This window comes from Podarcis filfolensis (assembly GCF_964270895.1).
Source record: "Podarcis filfolensis genome assembly, chromosome: 2".
Classification (NCBI taxonomy): domain Eukaryota; kingdom Metazoa; phylum Chordata; class Lepidosauria; order Squamata; family Lacertidae; genus Podarcis; species Podarcis filfolensis.
This window is the reverse complement of record NC_139605.1, coordinates 92,937,429-92,964,071: the sequence shown is the minus strand read 5'-3', so window position 1 is coordinate 92,964,071 and position 26,643 is coordinate 92,937,429. Positions and strand designations below refer to the sequence as shown.

At 44.2% G+C, this 26,643-nt stretch overlaps 1 protein-coding gene across 1 annotated transcript in view; it reads right to left on the bottom strand.

Annotated features, from left to right (window-relative positions):
• The window catches only part of FASN (fatty acid synthase), a 65,130-nt gene extending 54,312 nt beyond the window's left edge, over positions 1 to 10,818 (bottom strand). The window contains exon 1 of the mRNA XM_083597997.1: positions 10,207 to 10,818. The gene's annotated coding sequence lies outside the window, so the exon portion shown is untranslated. The remainder of the gene's footprint in view (positions 1 to 10,206) is intronic.
• Between the last annotated feature and the right edge of the window lie 15,825 nt (positions 10,819 to 26,643).

Sequence of the window (26,643 nt, the reverse complement as noted above, 5' to 3'; positions counted from 1 at the left end):
CTTTCCTCCTCCCATGCACAGCCTAAATTTGTTCCATGAGGGCCCCCACCCATGATTCTATATCAATATGTAGGTGGCACCACTTGGGGCATCTTGTAACACTTGGAAAAAGCCTTTCAACACCTTGGCCAAGAATCCACCCTGTCATGTCTATTACTTCCAGCAATAGTAACAGGGTCAAACATATTGCACTGGCTTCCATCCTGGCCAGTGCTCTGTCCCTCCTCCTGAGGCACTGTCCTTTTTAAAATAATTTTATTAATTTTAGTCCGCTGTAGTCAGATAACTGCAAATTTAGCAATGTAGCAAAGGGGCACACATCTGGCTGTATGTGAATTTTGTGCTACTAGTGATGAATTGACCGAGATATTATTGGGCAGCAAGTGATTTTTGCTTTAGTGTGTTGTGGGATTAATATTACTATTGACCATGTCACCTGCTGCGTAATGGATATATACTGAATAGCACTAGTCAGGCACTGAGCAGTAACATCATTATGTTTAGGTGCCTATTGAAGGCATGTTTATTCAATAAGGCTTGCCCCAATGGGTAACCCAATAACTTACGGAATACCGATTGCATACTTGCAGATATGGTTTTGTTGTTTTCTAGCATTTGTAAGATGTTGTTTTATTGGATGGGATCTCACTAAAATGGGTTCTGTCAACAGAAGCCCACACAAGAACTTCTGCTTGCACAATGGGGCTCCCCCTCTCATCCCCCACATGTGCCCCCCCAAAATTGGGGGGGAGTCAGGAGAACCCCCAAAACAGCATGCAGGGGGAGGAAAGGGGAGATTGCTCCATCTGACAAGCCAAAATGCTTGCCCTGGTGGAACAATTGTCAGAGTGCAACGTTGAAGTACTCCCGATGTTTTAAGAGCTTTTAAGAAATGATTTCAGAAACTGGGCACTGTGTTTTATCATCTCGTACACTGCTTTGATGAACTCTAGCCATGAATCAGTTTGTAATTTTTTCCCCTGTTGTTGCTGTTGCTATAGATGTTGTCAGCAAATAAAACAACAAAGCAGGTTGACAATCCAGATAATAAAATTCAACATGACATTTCGATGGTCTGTGACATACCTAAAGGTATGGAGGGAAAATATTTGCTTTTAAGTAGTGAGGTAGTATATTTTAGTATATAATAACATAGTTTATATTTAGTTCTGAATGCCAAGGAACCAGTCCAAAACACTTTTTTTTTGGGGGGGGGGACGAGCTTGACAAGAAATCCTTCAGCTATTAAACTATTGCAGTTCTCCCTTCAATCACTCTGAGCAAGTTTAACTCATTTAAAGCTATTGTTGCTACTCTTCACCAGTCTGTAGGTAGGACTTCCTAGAAGAGATCATCAGAGATAAAAAGGCAAAACTAACTGTTGTAGTCAAAGCTAACTGATAAAGAAGTAAAAGAGGCGCAGCCAGATTCCTTGGCTTCCTTTCCTTGCTTGTAGTGATTCAGAGCAGAGATTTGCTCTGGAGGGCAGAGCTGAGCTTAGAGCTAAAAGTGGGAAGTAGAGTGAAGCAGTGTGAGAGTGAAGAGACTGAGCCTTTCTAGGTCTTACGCCATTCTATGGGTACCACCAAATGTCCTTTTTATTGTGCTTACATTATACAATTTGTGCTGATGATGGTATTGAGGTAGTTACACGCAATCCCACTTTCAATCATGCTCATGCTTGCAAAAGTTCTAGGGTGATCATACCACTTCGTTTCCAATGACGGTATGTCCTGTAGCTTTCAGCTGAAATCCTGTCATACCACAAATATTCTGAGCCCCCCCCTTTTTTTTGGTCCCTCTTTTGTTGTTATAGTGCAAGAATGCCCCTCCAGATGAAAATAGTGCAGTAAAATATGTAAGAATGTCTTTTCAAGATAAGCTCATTTAAGGGCAAATGGAATATCAATGGAAATGCATAATTGAAGACTATAATTCCTGATCATAGTCAGTAAGCTGCAAGCCTGTTCCTGTTGAGGTTGGTATAAAAACACCCCCCTTAATTTTAATGGAAGAGGACTGCAGTCTTCAATAATTATCAGTAACAATTATATTCTTTCATTCATCTATCAGGAAATTCCTTTCCCTTTCCTATGCAGGCAAGTATTCAATGCATACAATGGCATCTAAATACAGTCATACCTCAGGTTACGAACGCTGCAAGTTGTGAGTTTTCGGGATGCGGACCGCACCAAACCCGGAAGTACCGGAATGGGTTACTTCTAGGTTTCGGCGCTCGCACAGAAACACAATATGACGTCACGCGCATGCACAGAAGCGCCGAATCACGTCACGCATGTGCGCAGACACAGCACTGCGGGTTGCGAATGTGCCTCCCGCACGGATCACGTTCACAACCCGAGGTATGACTACAGCAATTTAGCCTTATTTCTGTGCTGGCTTGTCTTGTTTGGGACATTCAAATGGACATCCATCATGCCAGTAGCACAGCAGGGTCACTCCTCAGCCCCATGAGGTGACTCACACCTACACTGAAGGATGTTCAGAGAGCTCCTTCACATGAGGGGATTCCGATTGGTCCAGTGATGCCCCCTCACACATGAAAGAGCTTTAAATGCATATGTTGGCACACACAGATTCCCAAGCTCGCCAAGGACACAGCTAGTGCGTGTGGGGGCTATCTCATGCTGCCCTACAGCCCCCCTCCCTCACACTCCTTGTTGTTTAGTGGCATCAATTACACCTTGAATGACCAAAGATTGATTGTTCAGTCACAGGTGTCAACTGTTCTTCTGTAAGATAGTGGGTGGAATTCAACATGGTGCACTTCCAGATTTCCCCCCTGTTCCCTCTGAATTTGGGGAGCAGGGAGTTCCCTGACACACTCCAGAGACCATTTTTGGGGTGTGGGGCACATGAGGGAAGGAGAGGGGGGAAGAAATGGAAGTCCTTGCACAAAGCTAATGGTGTTGGTTAGGTTGATCCTACATTATATCCCACCTTTCCTCTAAGGCGTTCAAGGTGCATACATGGTTCTTCTCCACTTTGTCCTCACAAGAACCTTGTGAGTTGGGGCAACTCACTACCTCTCAGCTTAGCCTTTTTCATGGGGTTTGTTTGGAGTTAAATGAGGAGAAAAACCATGTACACCACCTTGAGCTCCTTAGAGAAAAGGGTGGGATATAAATCCAATAAATAAATAGTCCAGGGGTAGGGTGAGGCCTGTGACTTCCAGATACTGTTGGAGCTACAACTCTACAATTCTATGAGTCTATGGATTCTCATCAGCCTTGGCTGGCATGGCCAGTAGTGGGGACTTGGACTGTGAAGATCCAAATTCAAATCTGTACTCAACCATGTAGTTCACCTTGGGCCAGTCACTGTCTCTCAGCCTAACAAACCTGACATGGTTGCATGAGGATAAAATGGGTGGAGAACCATGCATGCTTCCTTGAGCTTCTTGGAGAAAAGGTGGGATATATATATATATATATATATATATATATATATATATATATATATGGTAAGTAAATCTTCCTAGGTATTCTTTCTCTGGTGTCCACAAGACACTTAAAAGTCATTCAGACAGCAGAACAGAGCAATAATGAAGAGCTCCCTGTTGTACAATATAAAATTTAAAGGCAGCATGAGGGTACATTATTTAATGGAAGTGCTATCATCCTAATTTAAAGCAGCAAGCAATTCTACTCCCAGTAAATTCCTAATCATTTTATAATCCAGATGTACCATTGATCATCTGCACATCCCATTCTTCTGGTCGTGCCTTTGAAAGCCTAGCCATTTATTTTCACATCCTATGCTCCAGACAACTGGGTCATTTCGAAAATCTGATCCAGTGAGCCCGATAATGATCATGGGTAGGCAAACTAAGGCCCGGGGGCCGGATCCAGCCCAATTGCCTTCTAAATCCAGCCCACAGACAGTCCAGGAATCAGCGTGTTTTTACATGAGTAGAATGTGCCCTTTTATTTAAAATGCATCTCTGGGTTATTTGTGAGGCATAGGAATTTGTTCATTCCCCCCGCCAAAATATAGTCTGGCCCCCCACAAGGTCTGAGGGACAGTGGACCGGCCCCCTGCTGAAAAAGTTTGCTGACCCCTGCTCTTGATGTTGTAGGAATACAGCTCTAATCAGCCCCAGGCAGCAGGGTCAATAAGTTTTTTTCGTTCAGCAGCATCTGAAGGGCACAGTACTAACTCCCTCTATAAAGTGAATGATTTGCCTCTGAGGGAGGAAACGTTTCTGTGCTTTGGATCATATGTATCAGAATAAAGCTGAGAAATATTGATCTGCTCAGAATATATGAACTGAGATGGCCAAAGGGAAGAGATATTACAAAGATAAAGCAGAAATCTTTCTATCAGCTTCAGTGATACAATGAAAGACAAGGCGGAGGGAGAGTGGGATGCCAGCTAATTAAACTCAAAACACAGACTGAAGACCAGATAATTATTTTTTTTTTCAGAGAGCTGAAAGTGCTATGAAGTAGGCATTGTACAACCATTTCACTGTCAGGTCTGGAAAGTGGGTTTGCTAGGTGCTTTTAGTGTTTCAGGACCAGACCCCATTACATGCTCAGTCGCATGTAGTTTCACACTCATAAAAACTACTGTCCTGTCTTTCAAAAATGGTTCCTTTCTGGTTTTCTGCTTGCAACCTATTCTATCATCGATCTGATTTTACAGAGTTGCTTAAAATTATCAATCCAGCATCAGGTTTATTCACAGTGTGAACGTGAGTATCTGTCCCGTTGTAATTGTGGTCTAATTATATCAGAATGGTGCAAGAGAGAGAATATGAAGATTCAGGGTGGAGCAGAGGCCAGGTATGAAATGTGAGTTTGAAGCAAGGGCAGCTCTATCATTAGGTGAAATGATGTTGTCGTCTCGTGCAGCAGATGAGCAATGGCACTTGGCCACCACTTTCTTCATCCATTTCTTCCCTGTGTCTTCTTGGCCTAGTTTTACTTGCTGGTGAATGGCTCACAGACGTCTGCCATAGACTACTGCAGTGCTGCTGCAGCTGCTGCCCAGTGCCACTTCTTCAGATAGTGAGTGTGGCAAGCTACACATGCTCTGTGGAGTCTGTCTTTGTTAGCCTGGCAACCCTTCAGCTTACTTTTCTGCTCTTCTCAAAAATGGGAAGGCGGGAGAAGAATAGCTTGTCTATCTGCTCATTGGCCAACTGTCCAGGCAAACAATTGGCTGATGGGGGTCCAGCAACACAGCAAGACACATCACATGCTGCATTGTGTCATGGGTGCTGCAGTGGGTGCAGCAGAAACCACCCATCACTCAGGCTGGAGGGAGAAGAGTAGAGACGGCAGAGCAGACAGACACCAGTCACCCAGGCATCCTCTGAGCCAAAACACTGCCATGTGAGCCAAGTAACCAGTCGAGGGGCAGGGTAGGACTGGGCAAGAGTGTTGGAGGCAGATGTTGGGTACACAGTACCTGTGATGTTGTATGGGATGAGATGAGGGGCAATTTAGTTTAGGGGGGACGGACATGAATAAGGACATTACAGAGGTTCATAAAATTATGCACGGTGTTAAGAAAGTGGATAGAGAGACATTTTCCTCCCCCTACCATAATGCTAAACCAGAGATTATCCAATGAAGTTGCACATTGGAATATTCGGGATGGACAAAGGGAAGCTCTTCTTCACACACAGTGCAAAATGTTCCTTGGGAAAAGGGATTGTGAAACCACTCTAGGAATTGTGAGGGACACAGAGGTCTCCCAAGAACTCTCAGCGCCCTTCACAAACTACAGCTCCCAGGATTCTCTGAGAGAATATGACTATTTGAAGTAGCGTCATGGTGCCTTAAATTTATAGTGTGACTGTGGCCTAGGGCACAGACCAGAGGATGGGCAGTTAATTTACAGCATTTGCTCAACCACACATATGCTTAAGTGAGTACAAATAAGTATTACAGTCATTATGTTGCTTCTGAGGGCAGGTTTGCATAAGTAGTCCACAGCAACCCCAGGTATGCATTAAGATGGATAACAGAATATAGGTGAGAAGCAGTTCTCATGGTCATAGCAGCACTTTATGACTGGAGGCATAATGATCAACTATCCATCCTAGCTTGGTTCATATTTTACATTTGCCAAAGTGAGCAGGCATTCAATGAGCATTTGAGAACTCTTCATGAACAGAGGAAAGCGTCTGTGAAGTAGTCCTCAGCATTTTCTCCCATAGTGTTCCTTTGTGACTGGCCTTTCTGCTGAATTTCACTTCTTCTTTTCCTATTGACTTTGTCAATAAGTTTAAATGATCGCTGTTATGCAAAAGGACCTTGCAACACACCTAGACAGCCTTTGGACTATTTTTGCATGCGTTGAGATTTCTGTAATATCCAGTGCAGTATTACACAGAGCTCTCTCCAATACGGATTTCTGCATTTTCTGATCTGAAATCATCCAAAGGAGGCCACACCATTGCAAGAGGGTACCTTATTTACACAGTATTTGTGCAGCCTTGTGGCACTGTGCTAACTCATTTATCATCCATAATAACCAGTCATTCTCACTGGCATTATGCACTAGTACCTACTTGTTTCATCACAGCACTTTGAGTACATTCATCGTACATTAACTACGCACTTACTCTTTTCTTGTGATTGTCCTGCAAAAGGCCATTTTAAGTGCATTTCAACAGGTTGCTTGTAATTCATTATCTCCCCCTCCCATTGTTTCTTTTCTTAACTGGAGGATATTTTAAAGATGTGTACTGAAATTCATTTCAAGACCGTGGCTGTGTTTCGACGTCACTATAAACCATGGTTTATTATGTTGTGAATGAGCCTAACCTCCCCTGAGCTTTCGGGCTCCCTTCTCCAGCACTGCTGTGAGGGGAATTTCAGATATGTTCACTTTCACTTAATCAGTACTTAGCCTATTTTCATTTAGCTAGTTTCATAAACTATGGCTTGAAGGAGGTTGTTTCAAACAAATCATTGTTAAAATTAACCATAGTTTGTCGGGATTAGGCAATGCAACAAGTTGTGGTTAAACAAAAATGCAAGCAAATGTTTCCAGCCATCTCCTGGTGGTTGCACTGGGGACAGGGGAAACCTCCTGAGTCCAGGGGAAGACCGTAGGACATTCTGGTCCTAAGAAACCATGATTCATCTTTATTATGATATCTGAACACAGCCACACACTGTCCTTTCCAAATTACTCTGCTCCCTCTGAGAAGGGACATCCATCATGGCACATAATGAAGGTATGGATTTTTAAACCAAACCAAACCAAAGGACTTTAAATAATTAAAGATGACACACTTCTATGTGTATATTTTGAACCTCTTTGTTGTAAGCATGTTCACTTCGGGGGCATGGAAAAATTATGTGCTTATTTTGTAGTGTCAGATCAGCGGTTCCTAACTTTGTTTTTATTAAAGGGACTCAGCAGCTGTGCGTTGTCTTTGGCAGCCAATCTCTTTATACTGACCTGTGACCATGCAGGGTGGCCAGGTGAAGAAGAGGTCAGGGCTCCTGCACCTCTGATAGTTGCATCAAAGAGAGAGTTTCAGCAGGTGTAACTTGTCATGCAATGTATACATGCCAATATCCCCTGTTCTACAGAGTTACGCACTGTTCTCTTTTATATGCAGCTTCCAGTGACCATGAATACGCTCACAAAAGCCACTTCCTCCTACCCATAAGTCTCCAGTTAAATTAAAATGCTTGAATGTATAGTGTGATCCTAGCTATGTTAATTTAGAAGGAAGTCCCAATGATTTCAGCTGCTTTCACTTGTTCACAGCCAATGCTCTAATCCAGGGTTTCCCAAATTTAGGCCTCCAGCTGTTTTTGGACTAAAAATCCCATCATCCTTGACCACTGGTCCTGCTAGCTAGGGATGATGGGAGTTGGAGTCCAAAAACCACTGGAGACCCAAGTTTGGGAAACCCTGCTCTAATCCCAAACAGACTTTTTAGAGTAAACTCAAAGGGACATGATCCTGAGTTACCATGCATAGGACTGGGCTGGTACAGTGTAGTTCTGTGTTCAGGATTCTTGCTTGCACAAAAGTAAATTCCGTTGTGTGAAATGGGGCTTATTCAATCATTGTGTTTAGGATTGTGGCCTGATTTTTCATTTTGGTACCACAAATTCCTGGGCTAGCACATAAATGCTTGGGACAGGACATAGCAATATTTCCTCTAGCTTAGTTTAACAAAACGTGGGTGCATTTGGGCTTAAATGTGAACTTTAAGCAAACATAAATGAAATGTAAAGAATTAAATAAATAAAACCAATACAACAATCATTTACCCTAACACAGCAAGCAGATCCATCAATATAAGTGCACCAGTCTCACAGAAGTCAACGACAGTTCTACCATTTTACTTTTAAGGTCAACCTTGACTGAATTGCTTGTAAATCGAGAGATTAAGTTCTTTGCCTCAATTTGTTTCAGTGGGAGAAAGGGAACTTTTGTCACCAATGCAAGTTGCAGTACTTCTCAGTTCCTAGAGACATTAAATAAATGTTCGTTGTTTTTAGATTCTTCTAAGCAAGGTTGAGAACGTATGACAAAAAGGGAAATATTCGGACTTCCTTGGTTTGGAATCTTACTTCAGACACTTAGGACAACAGTTTTGAGGATAAGCACACAAAAAACACAGACAAGGACAACTTTGTCACGGAGCTGGGTTAGCAAAGGGGGGCGTGGTACTAGTTACCCTCTATGATTTAAAATATCTAGTAAGATAAATTGCTGTACGACACTTTTTGTCTTTAAATTCCCCATGTTGCATGACTATGTTACCGTATAAAGTAATTTAAAAAACAGAGAAATAAGAGAACTACCTTATTTTACCTGTTTTTATGCAACTCTGAATAAAATTAACGGGCTGTAATACAAATAGCTCAAATTGCATTACAACTGCATCCCTTAGCTCTGAGATGGACAGAGTAAGGCTGTAGGATCATACTGCCGAGCTGAGGAATATGAACACAAGGTTACATTACGATAACAATAGAATAATCACAGGCTCTGTGAATGTCCTGAAACAAAGAGAAAATCCTTCCCAATGCTGAGCAGAAATTGCTGACTTTTATTAGCTACCTGAGAAGAAGTGAAAGACTTGGGTTGCAAGTGACAAAGTAGAAACTATCTGGTGTCCTCATTTCCTAATGTCACAATAGAGACAGCAGAGAATATCTACTGCATGTCATATACCTTTCAAACTCTCCTTCTCTGTGCTTCTGCATATTAAAGGTAAGAGCTAGAAATTAAGGGGGGAGAGAACCCCCTTTTTTACCTAGATCTGCTGAAATAATGGGCTTCAGTGTGCCAGTGTAACTGTCTTCCTTGCCTGGTATCAAAATGGCTGGATGCAGAACACTTACAATGCAGCAAGGCTTAGCCTCCATCTCCCTTATTGCCAAACACTCCTCCCCCTTTTTATTCCATAACCTCAATACCGGGGGGAAACCACACCTCAAATCAACTTCACTGCTACCACATTACATCACAAAATTTCAAAGGCAGCAATTTACCTCTGCAATTTTATTCTGCCGTTAATTAAAAAATAATAAAATTAAATTTAAAAAACACACACTGTTGTTGTTTTAATCTCAACAGCCACAGCTTTTGTTCGTTCCCCACAGAACTGGCTATCAAAATGGAGAACCAAAACCTGAGCTAGCATCGGAAGCTTCTCCGGTGTTACTTCTGAAAGATGTTGCGCTCAAGCCGCAGAGCCACCCGATCCCACCCGCCTGCGCCTCCAAGGCCTCCTCCGGGTCCGAGCTGATTTCACTTGGGAAGGCTCATCCAACACCTGAAAATGGATGTCGCCTTCCGATTTCGAAGACGGGCCCGGACGACCTATTCAAAACAGACGTATTTCAGTCTGCCTAGATTTGCACAACCCTATTTGCATAAGGAGGGTGGGAAAATGAAAACGCATTTAGAGATCTGGTGCCGCCAAGGCCGGTTCCCCTCCCCCACGCCGGGAGAGGAGGAGGAGGAGGAGAAGGAAGAGATCATGGCTGCTTCCAAAGGGGCCAAACCAGCCCCAGCGGGCAAAGGCACGGAGGGCATCCAGAGGGCCCCCATCAAGCCGAGGACAGCCCTAGAGGCGCCCCAGCGCCCCAAAGTGCGCAGCAGCTCTAGCCGGCTGCTCCGTTTCATTCATACAAGCGCCATCCGGAGAGGAGGAGGGCTGCCTCTCCCTCCATCCCGGCAACCCGAGCCGGTTACCTGCTCAGGTCCTTGAGATCGGCAGCCACCGCTGGAAGGTGATGGGAGAAGGAGGCGCGCTGAAAAGCCCCGCTGCTGCTGCTGCTGCTACGCTGCCGGCCGCCAAGTCCCTCTCTCCCTCCTCGTCGGTGCCCGATGCGTAACTGAGGCTGCCCGCGCCGCCTATCTGCGCTCCGCGTCCCTTTCTCACTGTCTCCCTCTAGCTCTCGGCGCTTATTTAAACAGCCACCACCTCCGGTGGCCACGCCACATGGGCTGACAGCTTTGCTCCTCGCCGCAGTCCAATGAGAGCTGGGGCTGGGCCTCCCGGCGCAGACCCTGGGGCGATGCCAGCCCCCTGGCTCACGGCAGCCTCTCGCCATCGCCGCGCGGAGGAGGAAGCAGCGAGCCAAAGAGCAGCGCCAGCCGAGCACGCGCTGCCCCATACTCAGCCCGCCTGGCCAAAAGCGCAACGGTGCCTGGCAGGAACTGGGCCAGCCGGCCAGCCTGCCCCGCGCGGTGGCGCATCACATGCCCGGGGGAAGCCTCCCCGCACGCACCGGCGTGACCCAGCCTGCCCTCGACCTGCGGGATCGCCCCGTCTGCACCTTATTTTCGAGTTTCGTAGGGATCCCCCCACGGAACTGAATCCCCGGGGGGGGGGGTCAAGCCAGGATAGCCCAGTCGCTTAGAGCCTGGCGGTGCTGCTAACGCGCAAGTTGCGGGTTCAAGCTGCGTTGCAGAGGGTTGGACTAGATGATCCTTAGGGCCCTCTGCGATTGTGTGGGAGCCATTCCTAGGCACCCCGATTTATCAACACACCCACCCACCCCGTCGAGGGCGGGGGGGAAAGTTAACTAGTCTGGGCCTGGGATGTGTGAAGGGCCCTGCGCGTGTTCCTGCTTCGTGGTGGGCTCTGCAGCGCCACCCACAGGCACTTCTGCCCCCGAGGATGCGCTTCCTCTGCTCCGCCAGCCCGCTAGGGGAAGCCGGCGCCTCCAACCTTGCGGCGCTGCCTCTTTTTTCAGCGTCTGGGAAGTAAATTGAAACAAATATGCCCGCCTCTCGGGGGAGCAGATGGGCCGAGGTGCTTGGTGCGCGCTGATGCGCTGCTGGAAATACTCGACGTGAAGGAGATTTGGCTTTCTGGGAGAGAAGTGCACTTAATTCCCCCCCCACACACACACACCGCCTTGTTGTTGTTGTTATTGGTGTAACCTCGTAGCATCCCCCCCCCCCCCCCGCTATTGCTGCGAAAGGGGAAGAATTAATTAGGCTGATCTCTCCCTGGCTTTGCCGAGCGCGCGGCCTACAGGGGAAAAAGGAAGCAACTGGTGTCCCTGGGAGCTGAGCGCGGCGCGCTGCTTGCCTCGTTACACTCTGACCGAGTTCTTCCCCCGTCCCCTCCCGACAGAACCCGGCAAATGCAATGTACAAAAGAGAACCACACTTTCTTTAGGGGCCTAAAGTCATTGATTGGAGGTGTCCAATCAGGGGGCAGGGGGATGTAGGAGTGTACGTTGCCTGGCCAATCTGAGAGGCTGTGTGGGTGTTGCTAGGAGATAGGGTGATGTGGTGACTGTATTGAAGGGGATGGCTCTGTTTAGGAAATGAAGCTGATGGTGATGCAAGAAAGCGCCTGTGAATTGTGGCTTATTTCAGGTCATTCACCTCAGAAGAGTGCGAGCTTCCTCGGTTACTACAGTTCAGCCTTTAAAGCAGACTCTGGCTCTGTTAAATGGGCTCCCGGGATTATGTTCTCTCTACACGGGAGTATAGAGTCCCAGGCGACAGTTAACTAGCTTTCCTTACGGTTTGGGAACAAATAATGCTCTCCTCACGGAAGGCATCACGAGCTTTTCTTTGCCTCTCCGGATCTGGAGGGGAGAAAGGCTTCTCGCCTCAGTTTTAGGGTTGAGAACTTTTATGATCTTGTTCTGCTGGCGCTGAGGTCTATTGCTGTCTGCTTTCCTTCGCCTCCTTCCCAGAAATGGAGCGAGCTCTGAACTTAACTCCGCACTGATCCCCTCCCACTTGCTTCTCTGAAATGGGAAAAAGGTAAAAGGCGGATCTAGACGGATCCTCGTGAATTCATATGATTTTTTCATTCAAATTAAATAAAACCACCATGATACTGTAGACCATGTCTTACTCTGTAGACAGCATCAAAAAAATCATGCATCCACTATTTCGTGGGGCCGCAGGGGCGCAAAAACATGGTTAACATCCACCTACCCTTCTTGTAAATGCTTAATCTTAAAGTGACTTCTTAGGTTCTTAAGGAGAGGCCTGCTGTCTCTTCTCACAGTGGCCAAGCAGAGGCCTATGGGAAGCACAGAACCACCAAATGAAAAGGAGGATGAGCCTAACATCCCTTTATTATTCAGTATGGTCACTTTGTGAATTATATCCTTGCTTGCTCCAAGCTGTACTGTATTTCAAAACAGCATGGTATAGTTTTGGACCAGAACTGAGGAGACGCACACAGAACTTCCCACTCAGCCATGAATCTCATTGGGCAACTTGCCTAGTTGTCTCTCAGCCTAACCTACTTCACAGGCTTGTCAGGATAAATTGGGGAGGGGAGTATCATGTCTGCTTCCCATGAGCTCTATAAAGTAATCCTGTTTAGTTTTTTTCATGTGGTGTAGAGTCATTTCTAAAAAGAAGGAAAACAGCAACTTCCAGGGCCCCGTTATTTCTTTTCTCTCATATTTATCATTTTTATGTTCATGCTTATTCCCCAAAATAAACATCATAATCATGTATTTATTTATATATGTACTTCTTGGTGCCAAAAGAGGCTTTCAAGTGGTATATTAGAATAAGAAGTGTTATTTTATATGTTAGATTGGGAAAACTGATTTCCCAGTGATAATAGTTTCCTTTCCATTCTTGTGACTTGGGATATTCTATGGAACCCAGCTTCATGGTAACACGACGTGGGAGCAAAGAGGTCATGATTTAAATGGGTAGGTCCCATGGCCTCTCAGTATCAATGCATATTGTTATTAAAATGATCCATATTTTATTTGCTTGGCGAGATTTGCCACCTGTATCCATCTGGATTCTCAATGTACCACCAACCCAGGCTTGAAGGCTAGGAAGGAGGAGTTGCTGTATTCTATAAGAATCCCTTCTCCTTGCCTAGGTGGATTCTAATTTTGTCTCCCTGCTTTAACTGATAAAGGTGTTGTTTGATCTGCTGTTGTAGAGTTGTTCATCCACATTGAGGCCATCTTGTTTTGGGTGCCTTTGAGTATAGATAGGTACTGTATTTTTCACCCTATAGGACACACCGGCCCATAGGACGCACCTAGCTTTGGGGGGGGGGAATAAAGGGGAAAAAATTTATTCCCCCCCCAGGCATGGGGCTGGGGCGGGGGAAGCCCAAGCTTCCCCCGACCCCAGCCCCCAGAAGGGAGCCAGAGCGATGCCGAAGCTGCGCATAGCTTCAGCATCGCTCTGGGAGCTTGCCGGGCTGGGGGGATAGCTTCCTGAAGCCTGGAGAGCGAGAGGGGTCGGTACACACCGACCCCTCTCGCTCTCCAGGCTTCAGCGAAAGCCTGCATTCGCCCCATAGGACGCACACACATTTCCCCTTCATTTTGGGAGGGGGAAAAGTGCGTCCTATAGGGCGAAAAATACGGTATATATATATTGTTTATTTTTCAAGGGTGCACAGTACTTCATGACCACCATGACAACCAATAGACTGTTCCAACAAAGCCTCACACTGCAAATTTTGAGTCACACTGTTGTTCTTGACAGGGCAGGAATATGGTAGTTTGGATGTGGCAGACCATTCATGGCTTCACAGTATGTTGACATCTTCATGGTTTACTTAGAACAATGCTTTCTCAGACTCTTTTCTACCTGAGATACATTGGTTACATCTGAATCATCCGGATTCATGGAGGAGAGGCACCAGGGCTTTGTTCATTTTCCCTTCACCAGCAGCCTGAACCTAGAGCAGGCCACTCAAAAGGATTGCTTTCTGGTTCAGATGCACTTCTGTGCAATCGCATAATGGGCATTAAATACCACAACCCTACACAGGAAACCTATTGATTGTTAGTTACATGGTTCCAGCTTTTTATCCAGAATATGTCATGAAATCAATTGTCCACAGCAAAGCCCTACAACTGCATCTGTTCAGATTCACCAGACAGAAGCTCACAGCTTTAAAATTTACATTAGCTTTTCCCGGACTACATTTGTCTCCCAACAAAATAGAAACAACAATAGATCATGGCCAGACTGGTACCCAGGAATAATTTACTAGAGCACAGACTTAGAGGAGAAAATGACAGAACACCCTTGTCACTTTCAGTTTCCAACTGAAACCACTTATATATACCGTATTTTTCGTCCCATAGGACGCACCTAGTTTTTTTGGGGGGAAGTAAAGGAAATTTTTCCCCCTTTATTTCCCCCCCAAAACCAGGCCGGGGAAACCAAACCAGGTCGGGGAACAGCGGTATGGCGGCGCTCCGCCTCCCCGCTGTCCCCCGAGCTTGTGGAGCTGGCGCTGGGGAGAAACACGCTTCTCCCCAGCGCCAGCCTCCAAACCAGGTCGAGGAACAGCGGGATGGCAGCGCTGCGCCTCCCCGCTGTCCCCCGAGCTTGTGGGGCTGGCCGATGTCTGCCCGAAGCGCGGGGCGCTCTGCTTCAGGGCGCTCCGCGCTCTGTGCAGCAGGCTGCTATTTGCAGCCTAGGGAGCCCTCCGGGAACTCCCGCAGGGCTCCCCAGGCTGCGGATGTCTGCTCTGCTTCAGGGCGCCCTGCGCGCCGGGCAGCAGGCTGCTATCCGCAGCCTAGGGAGCCCTGCGGGAACTCCTGCTGGCTCCCCAGGCTTAATGATAGCTTCCTGAAGCCTGGAGAGCGAGAGGGGTCGGTGCGCACCGACCCCTCTCGCTCTCCAAGCTTCAGCAAAAGCCTGTATTCACCCCATAGGACGCACACAGATTTCCCCTTCATTTTTGGAGGGGGAAAAGTGCGTCCTATAGGGCGAAAAATACGGTATATCACCCATGTTTTACAATCCTTCCTGAGGAATAACATTGATAGGTCTGTAATTGTTTAGATGCAGCTCCTTTCCAGCCTAAAACAGCTGATCATGACCACTAACATTTGACATAATAGAGATACAGACACACAGATGAGAACTTGTGGCAGATTCAGATGCCATCTTTTACCGATGTCTAGTCTAGCAAACCCCTTCATGGATCACTGCCTTGCCGTGGCGAAGGGGCTTGAATAACTCAGAGAAGCTATGAACTATGCCGAGCAGGGCACCCAAGATGAACAGGTCATAGTGGAGAGTTTTGACCAAACGTGATCCACCTGGAGGAGGAACCGGCAAGCCACTCCAGTATCCCTGCCAAGAAAACTCCATGGACAAAGACAACAGGCATATAAAAGTTATGACGCTGGAAGATGAGCCCCTCAGGTCGGAAGGCGTCCAACATGCTACTGGGGAAGAGCGGAGGACAAGTACAAGTAGATCCAGAGCTGATGAAGCAGCTGGGCCAAAGCCGAAAGGACGCTCAGTTGCGGATATGCCTGGAAGTGAAAGGGAAGTCCAATGCTGTAAAGAAAAATATTGCATAGGAACCTGGAATGTAAGAACCATGAACCTGGGTAAGTTGGATGTGGTCAAAAATTAGATGGCAAGAATAAATATTGACATCCTGGGCATCAGTGAACTAAAATGGACGGGAATGGACGAATTCAGTTCGGATGACTATCATATCTACTACTGTGGGCAAGAAACCCGTAAAAGAAATGGAGTGGCCCTCATAGTCAACAAAAGAGTTGCGAAAGCTGTACTAGGATCTAATCTCAAAAATGATAAAATGATCTTGATACGAATCCAAGGCGGACCTTTTAACATCACAGTAATCCAAGTTTATGCACCAACTACTCAACTACTGGTGCTGAAGAAACTGAAATTGGCCAATTCTATGAAGACTTACAAGACCTTATAGAAGTGACACCAAAGGGACTTCCGGAGGCGGCGCGAAACTGTAATGGCGGTCCTCTTCTAGTCTGAAGAGGGGCTCCGCAGGAAAGGGTCGTTTCGCTGCGGCACAGCGACGACCCATCAAGAAAAACCACGAGCAGAGTGAGCTCGTGGCCGTGGGACTCGGCGGGCACCTGGAGCGACCCCGAAATCGCGAAAGGAACCCCGTAAGGGGCTCCGGAGTGAAAGAGGGGTAGCGGTGCTGTGAGTTCATCGCTCTTTCTGCGGGAGTGAAGCCGCGCAGCTGTTGCAGATGAGCGCCGACCTTTCTTCCTTTAAAGATTCGACTGAAACAACAAACCCGTGAGTAAGGACGTTAAATTCGGCAGTAAATTCTTGAAAAAAATTTTGGCTGTAACCGGGAGACGTTAAAAAGGAAGTCCGCCTCCCGGAGCTGCTTACAAGATCAAAGCAAGGGATCAGAGAAGCGAAAAGCGGCTGAAAAGGGATGTTTTAAAGAGGGACTTTCATGCACTTTCAGAAGTGACTGTTAACGAGAAAAGATAGACTTATTTGTGAGCAATTTTTTAAAAGGAAAATTGGAGCGATCCTCCCCAGTAAGATCATTCAAAGCTAAATTCCAAATCGTCGGGCTGCTGGAGGGGAAACTGTTTAACTGCGGAACTGTTACAAATTGTTACAAACTTTTACAGACGTATGGATACCCTTGAGCTTTTGAGCTTTAACAAGCTGGACTGGATACAAATTGTAGGCACCTTTTTGAAACTTTGTTAAAAGTTTAAAGTACTCTGCAGGACTTGTTTATTACCATTTGGGACTATTGCATTTCTGTTTTTTAACATACAGGGGACTTTAATGGCGGAAAAGTTGCCTTCTTCTTTTTGAAACTTTGGTGGTACTCCCCCTAGAGGATTTTGGGAATATAAGGCCTGGGAACAGCTTTTTATGTTTACTCTCTCTCACTGGATTGTTTTTAAATTGGATCTGTCTTTCCCATGGGACAATAACAATTTGACCTTGAACATTGACTGATGAGTGGTACAGGAAAGACAAGAGCAGCCAAAGCCAAGGAAGCTAAGGAGAAGGAAAAGGAAAAAAAGCAGGCACAGCTTGTACAAACAACTTTGACTCAGGGACGCAGATCATCAGTTCCAGCTGTGCTGGGCGTACAAAAGGCAGAAGCCGAAAAGTCTAAAATTCCAGCAGAGGAAGATATGGCAGCAGGAGCATCTGAGGGAGTTCTGAAACAAATTTTGGAGCAGTTGGCAGCTTTAAATCAAAAGGTTGACAACCAATCATCAAAAATTGACCAAGCTACATCTTCGATCCAGAAATTGACAGATCAGGTTTCCCAGCATACACAAGCAATTGAAAAATTGCAAGGAGCTACACAAGAAAACCGTAATTTGGCTGGGGAAGCTGTTCAAATTGCAACGGCAGCTAGAAAAGAGGTCGAGGAAGTTAGAGGTGAAGTTAAACCTTTGCATAAACAAATTGGTGAACAACAAGCCTACCTCTCGATGGTGGAATTGAAAAATCGTGAGAATAACCTCAGATTAAGAGCAATCCCAGAAATTGAACAAGAAGATTTAATTGGATTTTTGACAACAGAATTTTCAAAATTCTGGGGCATTAAGGAAGAAACTGACTTTAAAATAGTGTCAGCTTTTCGGCTGGGAAGATTGGTAAGGAAGGACAGACCCAGAGATTGTTTGATAATTTTGAGATCAAGGGAAGAGAGAGACAAAATATTAGGCCTACATTTCGCAAATACATTGGTGATACAAGATAAAAGGGTGGAAATTTACCGAGACATCCCAAAACAGTTATTGGACTTGAGAACCACTTATTCAGAACTGGCAAGACTGCTGAGAATCAACACAATTCGTTATAGGTGGGAGTTTCCACAAGGGTTATCATTTACTTACAAGCAGAAGAAGGTAAAGATAAAAACACCAGAGGATTTACAAAAGTTCCTGCACGATCACGGTGAAGATCTCCAAAAAGAAGCAGCAGCACTTTGTCCTCTACCACAAGCTGGGATTCCGCCTGGAGGCGGAGCAGGCCCTACACCCTCGGGACCAGAAGATACACCACTCTAGGTGTAACAAAACAGTACAGGATGTCTCTGCAGCTACTTAGTTGGAATATAAATGGCGGAAATTCTCCGGAAAAAAGAAGGAAAATATTTCACATATTGAAGAAAGAACAATTGGACATTATTTGTTTACAAGAAACTCATGTGACCAGGCTTCACAGAAAAGTCTTAGTTAACAAAAGACTAGGCCAAGAATTTATTTCATCAGACAAGGTTAAGAAAAGAGGCGTGGTGATATATGCCAAGGAGAGCCTGGCACCAAAATTTGTATTTAAAGATGAGCAAGGAAGAATCTTGGCGATTGAAATCCAGACACAAGGAGAAAAAATTTTGATATTAGGAATATATGCGCCAAATGACGGGAAATCAGAATTTTTTAAGAAGCTGCATGAGACCATGTTGGACTATATGGACTACAACAACATCATAATGATGGGAGACATGAATGGAGTGGTATCTACACATATGGATAAGTCTCAAAATCAAAACTTAACATCAGATGGCAGACTGCCTAAAACTTTCTTTGAACTGATTGACAATTTGGATCTGATTGATATATGGAGGACAAAAGACCCCCTAGGTAAAGAAGGAACTTTCTTCTCTGAGGCCCACCTGTCATGGACAAGGATCGACCAAATCTGGACATCTAGAGGGCTGGCACCCAAGACTAGAAAGGTGGAAATCTGCCCAAAAACATGCTCCGACCACAATGCTTTGAAACTAGAACTTAGACTTACCCAAACCGGTTCCTTCAGATGGAGAATGAATGACACCTTATTAAGAGATCAAGAGATTGTGAAAAAGGCCCAAAAAACGTTAAAGGACTATTTTGAAATCAACCTGAACACTACAGTTGAAAAAAGAATGATCTGGGACGCAAGTAAAGCCGTTATGAGAGGGTTTCTGATACAACAAAATACAATCAAGAAAAAGCTCTGGAATGGAAAGAAGGATAAAATATTGGAGAAAATATATCAAGGTGAGAAGAAACTGAGAACCAATCCCAAGTCAAAGGAAGTGCTGAGAGAAATCAAATTCCATCAAGCACAATACTCTAAACTGATAAATCAAGAGATCGAATGGAAAATCAAACAGATGAAGCAAAGATCGTTTGAATCAGCAAACAAATGTGGAAAGCTGCTAGCTTGGCAGCTGAAAAAAAGACAAAAGTTAAATACAGTGACAAATCTAGAGATTGAAGGAAGAATGGTTCAGAAACCAGAAGAAATCAGGAAGTGCTTCCACAGATACTTCAAAGAACTTTATGCACAAGGGCCTCAGAAAGAGTTGGAGATAGATCAATTTTTAAGGATAAATGGACTACCAAAAATAACCCAAGATAAAAGATCAATCTTGAATTGTAAAATAACTCAACAGGAAATTGAAGGTGCCATTCAGAATATGCAACTTGGCAAATCTCCAGGCCCGGATGGGCTTACCTCCAAATACTACAAGACTTTGAAGGACTACTTGACACAGCCTTTGATGGAGGTATGCAACCAGATCATGGAGGGGAAGAGGGCACCGGAAACGTGGAAAGAAGCATTCATCACATTGATACCCAAGCTAGAATCTGAAAAGACCCAGCTTAAGAACTACCGTCCCATCTCACTCCTGAATGTGGATTACAAAATATTTGCAGACATTTTAGCAAGCAGACTTAAAAAGGTCTTAAATGAAGTAATTCACAAGGACCAAGCTGGCTTTCTCCCTGGTAGACATTTATATGGAAATACCAGAAACATCATTGACATTTTGGAACTATTGCAAACCAATAGGAACACAAGGGCGGTTTTAATCTTCATTGATGCGGAGAAAGCATTTGATAATATATCTTGGAAGTTTATGAAGAAAAATCTGGAAGGGATGGGAGTGGGACGGGGGTTTGAAAATGGAATAGAAGCAATCTATTCAGAACAGAAAGCTAAATTAATAGTGAACAATGTGGTGACGGAGGAATTTAAAATTGAAAAAGGGACACGACAAGGGTGCCCTCTATCCCCTCTTTTATTCATTTCAGTCCTGGAGGTGCTATTGAACATGATTAGGGAGGACCGGTTGGTACAAGGGATAGAGGTCGGAGTGAAACAATATAAACTGAAAGCTTTTGCAGATGACTTAGTTTTGACATTACAGGAGCCAGAACCCAGTACAAAAAGAGTTTTAGAACTTATTCATGAGTTTGGTCGGGTTGCAGGATTTAAGTTGAACAAACAAAAGACTAAGGTTTTGGCCAAAAACTTGACATCTACAGAAACAGAGGGGTTTCAGAGAGAAACAGAATTAAATGTGGTTAAAAAGGTGAAATACCTAGGGATCTATTTGTCTTCCAAAAATTTGAACTTATTTAAAGACAATTATGAAAAATGTTGGTCGGAAATTAAGAAGGACTTAGAAATTTGGTCAAGATTGAAACTTTCCTTGTTGGGTCGAATAGCAGCTATAAAGATGAATGTATTGCCGAAAATGTTATTTTTGTTTCAGACCCTACAGATCGTGGACAGAGTGGAATGTTTTGGAAAATGGCAGAAGGATATATCTGGGTTTGTCTGGCAGGGCAAAAAGCCTCGAATAAAGTTTAAAATACTAACTGACTCGAAAGAAAGAGGAGGGTTTGCCCTGCCGGACTTGAGGTTATATTATGAATCTGCAGCCTTCTGCTGGTTGAAAGATTGGTTTTTGTTAGAAAACACTGATGTCCTGGATCTGGAAGGGTTTGATAATGCTTTTGGTTGGCATGCATATCTATGGTACGACAAGGTTAAGGTTCATAAACTGTTCAAAAATCATATTGTCAGAAAATCAATTTTTGCAGTCTGGATGAAATATAAGGACTTATTAGAGAGTAAAACCCCGAGGTGGCTATCACCAGTGGAGGCCAAGGCTCGAAAAAGACCCAATATGGAGGCCTATTGGCCGAAATATTGGGAAATAATCGAAAAAATTGGAGACAACTGGAAACTGCAGAGTAAGGATAAACTAAAAAATAAGGTGCGAGATTGGTTACACTATGCTCAAATTCAAGAGGTTTTTAAATTGGATAAAAAAGTTGGCTTCCAAGTGGAAAAATCGAAATTGGAGACAGAATTGTTAGAACCAAAAACTAAGGTATTATCGAGAATGTACAACTTGCTGCTTAAGTGGAATACACAGGATGAGACAGTTAAATCTGCCATGATAAAATGGGCACAGGATGTCGGACATAACATTATGTTTGAAGACTGGGAAAGGTTATGGAACAACGGGATAAAATTCACGGCATGTAGTGCCCTGAAAGAAAATATTATGAAAATGTTATACCGGTGGTACATGACCCCAGTCAAGCTAGCTAAGATATATCACCTGTCTGATAACAAATGTTGGAAATGTAAGGAGGCAGAAGGGACATTTTTTCATCTCTGGTGGACCTGCCCAAAAGTGAAGGCCTTCTGGGAAATGATTTACAATGAACTGAAAAAGGTATTTAAGTATACCTTTCCCAAGAAACCAGAGGCCTTCCTGCTGGGCATGGTAGACCAGAAAGTGTCAAAGAAAGATAGAACTTTGTTTATGTATGCTACCACAGCAGCAAGAATACTCATCGCAAAGAATTGGAAGACACAAGATTTACCCACGTTGGAGGAATGGCAGACGCAGTTGATGGACTATATGGAACTAGCTGAAATGACCGGCAGAATCCGAGATTTGGATGAAGAATCAGTCGAGGCGGATTGGAAAAAATTTAAAGACTATTTGCAAAAATACTATAAGCTGTATGAACTTTAAGACAGTGCATGTTCTTGGAAAGGTTACGCTTTAGCAAATATGATTAAGCAAATGGTAAAATTAATGACAAATGAGAAAAGAAGTCAATGTGAATCAAACATTTTATGTTTATTTTAAAAGGTAACAAAGTTAAGATACAATATACTGAATATGGGTACATAATAATGGAAAGTTCCAACAAGGTTTGAAATAAGGTAACAAATTGCTGATATTGCTACTACAAAGAACGCAGATCTGGAAGGTGTGGGGAAGTCCAATGGTTTTCTTTTTTGTTAAAAAAATCAAAAATTGTTTCTTGTATTTGGGTTTTTCTGTATTGTATTGAATTGTCAAAATTATGAAAAGAAACGTAATAAAAATTATTTAAAAAAAAAAAAAAATAGAAGTGACACCAAAGAAAGATGTTCTTCTCATTATAGGGGATTGGAATGCTAAAGTAGGGAATCAAGAGATAAAAGGAACAACTGGCAAGTTTGGCCTTGGAGATCAAAACAAAGCAGGGCAAAGATAATAGAGTTCTGTCAAGAGAACAAGCTGGTCATCACAAACACGCTTTTCCAACAACACAAGAGAGGACTCTACACATGGACATCAACAGATGGGCAGCATCGAAATCAGATTGATTATATTCTCTGCAGCCAAAGATGGAGAAGCTCTATACAGTCAGCAAAAACAAGACCTGGAGCTGACTGTGGCTCAGATCATCAGCTTCTTATAGCAAAATTCAAGCTTAAACTGAAGAAAGTAGGAAAAACCACTGGGCCGGTAAGATAAAATCTAAACCAAATCCCTTATGAATACACAGTGGAAGTGAGGAACAGGTTTAAGGATTTAGATTTGCTGGACAGAATGCCTGAAGAACCATGGGTGGAGGCTCGCAACATTATACAGGAGGCAGCAGCGAAAACCATCCCAATGAAAAAGAAATGCAAGAAAGCAAAGTGGCTGTCCAACGAGGCCTTACAAGTAGCGGGGGAGAGAAGGCAAGCAAAATGCGAGGGAGATAGTGAAAGATACAGGAAATTGAATGCAGATTTCCAAAAAATAGCAAGGAGAGACAAGAAGGCCTTCTTAAATGAGCAATGCAAAGAAATAGAGGAAAACAACAGAATGGGAAGAACCAGAGATCTGTTCAAGAAAATTGGAGATATGAAAGGAACATTTCGTACAAAGATTACCATAATAAAGGACAAAAGTGGTAAGGACCTAACAGAAGCAGAAGACATCAAGAAGAGGTGGCAAGAATACACAGAGGAATTATACCAGAAAGATATGGATGGCTCGTACACCCCAGGTAGTGTGGTTGCTGACCTTGAGCCAGACATCCTGGAGAGTGAAGTCAAATGGGCCTTAGAAAGCACTGCAAATAACAAGGCCAGTGGAAGTGATGGTATTCCAGCTGAACTATTTAAAATTTTAAAAGATGATGCTGTTAAGGTGCTACACTCAATATGCCAGCAAGTTTGGAAAGCTCAGCAGTGGCCAGAGGATTGAAGATCAGTCTACATCCCAATCCCAAAGAAGGGCAGTGCCAAGGAATGCTCCAACTACCACACAATTGCACTCATTTCACACGCTAGCAAGGTTATGCTTAAAATTCTACAAGGAAGGCTCAAGCAGTATGTGGACAGAGAACTCCTAGAAGTGCAAGCTGGATTTAGAAGAGGCAGAGGAACTAGAGACCAAATTGCAAACATGCACTGGATTATGGAGAAAGCTAGAGAGTTCCAGAAAGACATCTACTTCTGCTTCATTGACTATGCAAAAACCTTTGACTGTGTCAACCACAGCAAACTATGGCAAGTTCTTAAAGAAATGGGAGTGCCTGATCACCTCATCTGTCTCCTGAGAAATCTCTATGTGGGACAAGAAGCTACAGTTAGAACTGGATATGGAACAATTGGGAAAGGAGTATGACAAGGCTGTATATTGTCTCCCTGCTTATTTAACTTATATGCAGAATTCATCATGCGAAAGGCTGGGCTGGATGAATCCCTAGCTGGAATTAAGATTGCTGGAAGAAATATCAACAACCTCAGATATGCAGATGACACAACCTTGATGGCAGAAAGTGAGGAGGAATTAAAGAACCTTTTATTGAAGGTGAAAGAGGAGAGCGCAAAATATGCTCTGAAGCTCAACATAAAAAAAACGAAGATCATGGCCACTGGTCCCATCACCTCCTGGCAAATAGAAGGGGAAGAAATGGAGGCAGTGAGAGATTTTACTTTCTTGGGCTCCATGATCACTGCAGATGGTGACAAACCTAGACAGCATCTTAAAAAGTAGTGACATCACCTTGCCAACAAAGGTCCGTATAGTAAAAGCTATGGTTTTCCCAGTAGTGATGTATGGAAGTGAAAGCTGGACCATAAAGAAGGCTGATCGCCGAAGAATTGATGCTTTTGAATTATGGTGCTGGAGGAGACTCTTGAGAGTCCCATGGACCGCAAGAAGATCAAAGGTATCCATTCTTAAGGAACTCAGCCCTGAGTGCTCACTGGAAGGACAGATCCTGAAGCTGAGGCTTCAATACTTTGGCCACCTCATGAGAAGAGAAGACTCCCTGGAAAAGACCCTGATGTTGGGAAAGATGGCGGGCACAAGGAGAAGGGGACAACAGAGGATGAGATGGTTGGATAGTGTTCTCGAAGCTACCAGCATGAGTTTGACCAAACTGCGGAAGGCAGTAGAAGACAAAAGTGCCTGGCGTGCTCTGATCCATGGGGTCATGAAGAGTCGGACACGACTAAATGACTAAACAACAACAAAACAGTCTAGCAACACTATTACAGGATCTAACAAAGTCATAAGCAACACCAGAGATTAATTCTGGTCATACTGCAACAGACACTTCAAAGGGAGACTGCAGTGTGGAAACAGTGAATTACAATGAAACAAGATGTTCTGTGCTATGCTATCACTTGTGGACTGAATTGGAGTAACCAATGTTAATCTCTCTACATGAGTTAATTGGCTAATCAATGCTAGTATGTTCGTATTATTAACAACTGATTTTTGTGAATGACCTCTATGAAGAACATATCAAGGTCTGCATCTTTTGCATGCAATTTCTTCACACCTCACTGTTTATAATCCCTGCCCCTGCTCTCTTTTTAATCTGAATTGCAAAACTGTTCTTAAATTAGAGTGTATCAGTCCGGCGGCCCTACCTTCAATTAAAAAGAAGTTACAGCTACTTGACTTCTCTAACACAGCTGCCGATGCAAGAGGGCCGTGTTCAGGCCTAGCCCTAGCTATTCCTCCCCCTGAAGGAATCCCTCTATACTGCTTCACAATTTCTTCGGAGGCTAAGCGAAGGGCCTTTACCTGTGCCCGTCTCAACTGTTTTCCTACAGCAGTTCTGTCGGGTCGTTATTCCAGAGTCCCCATCGCAAACAGAACATGCAACTGTAATGACTCGGCTCTGGAGACTATGGAACATGTAATGCTCTTCTGTCCCAACTGGACAGATGAAAGATCTCGGTTTTTAACTCCTCTCATGAACAAGCTTCATCTCCCAATCCAGCCCTGGATAGTGTCCCTTTTTTTGCAGGATTCTGATTGTTGGATTACCGAGATGACAGCTAACTTCCTGCTCAGTGTGATGAAGTGGAAAGCGGCACTAACTCCTTTTTCAACACCACAGCTGTAGTCGATACGCTGCACAATCGAACAAAGTTCCAAGTAGCTTTATAGTACAAGGACAATGGAGCTAGGACAAATCTGAGGAGCTGAAGGACCCCTTTAATGATCCTCCTCCAGCCTCAGCAGTTTTTTGTCTTTTTGTTCTTGTACTATCGGTCACTCGATGTTTTAAATCCCCTGTTGCTTCTGTTATCTCTTTTTTCCCCTTTTTTCCCTTCTTTTTTCCCTTTAAGTATTTGCCCAGGACGATATCTACCTTTACCTCCCCACCCCCATTTTATCTTATGCTGTTATTTCTATGTATATCATGCTATGGCCACACGGCTAATGCAATAAAATCTAAGTAAGTAATCCCTGCCCCCAACAGTATGATGGAAAAGAACCCTCAGACGTATGCTACAATGTTTGTCTGTTCACACAGGGGATAATACTGCTCATATTTGATATGGGTTTGGCAGATCAGTCACAACATGTGGTCAGATCACCATCATATTATGTTTATGGGATTGATTTCAGTTGCTGCAATGAGGATGCAGACAAAATGCCTTGAGGAGTGGAGTCTGCCACATATCTACTCGACCTTGCCCATTCTGGGTATAACATCTAAGCAGAAGAAAGTTAAGTGGAAGGGTCTAAGTGCTGGTTTATTTCACTCTGCATGTCTGTTTTTGGCTCAGAAAGGGCACTGGTTGTCCTCATGGATAACCTGGGAGAGCATGTCTCTGTTAATTCTCCTGAACATCTCAGTGACTATTGATACAACCAGCCATGATATCCTTCTGAGTAGCCTGTTTAGCTGAAGAACTGGGGGCATGGTGTTTTGGTGGTTCCATTCCCAGCTGAAAGGCAGATTCCAGAAGGTGGAACTAGTAGATTACCTCTAGGTAGGTATGCTGTTGCATTCTACAGGGGTCTGTCTTGTCTTGTTCCCCATTCTGTTTGACATCTACAGTGAGTGAAGT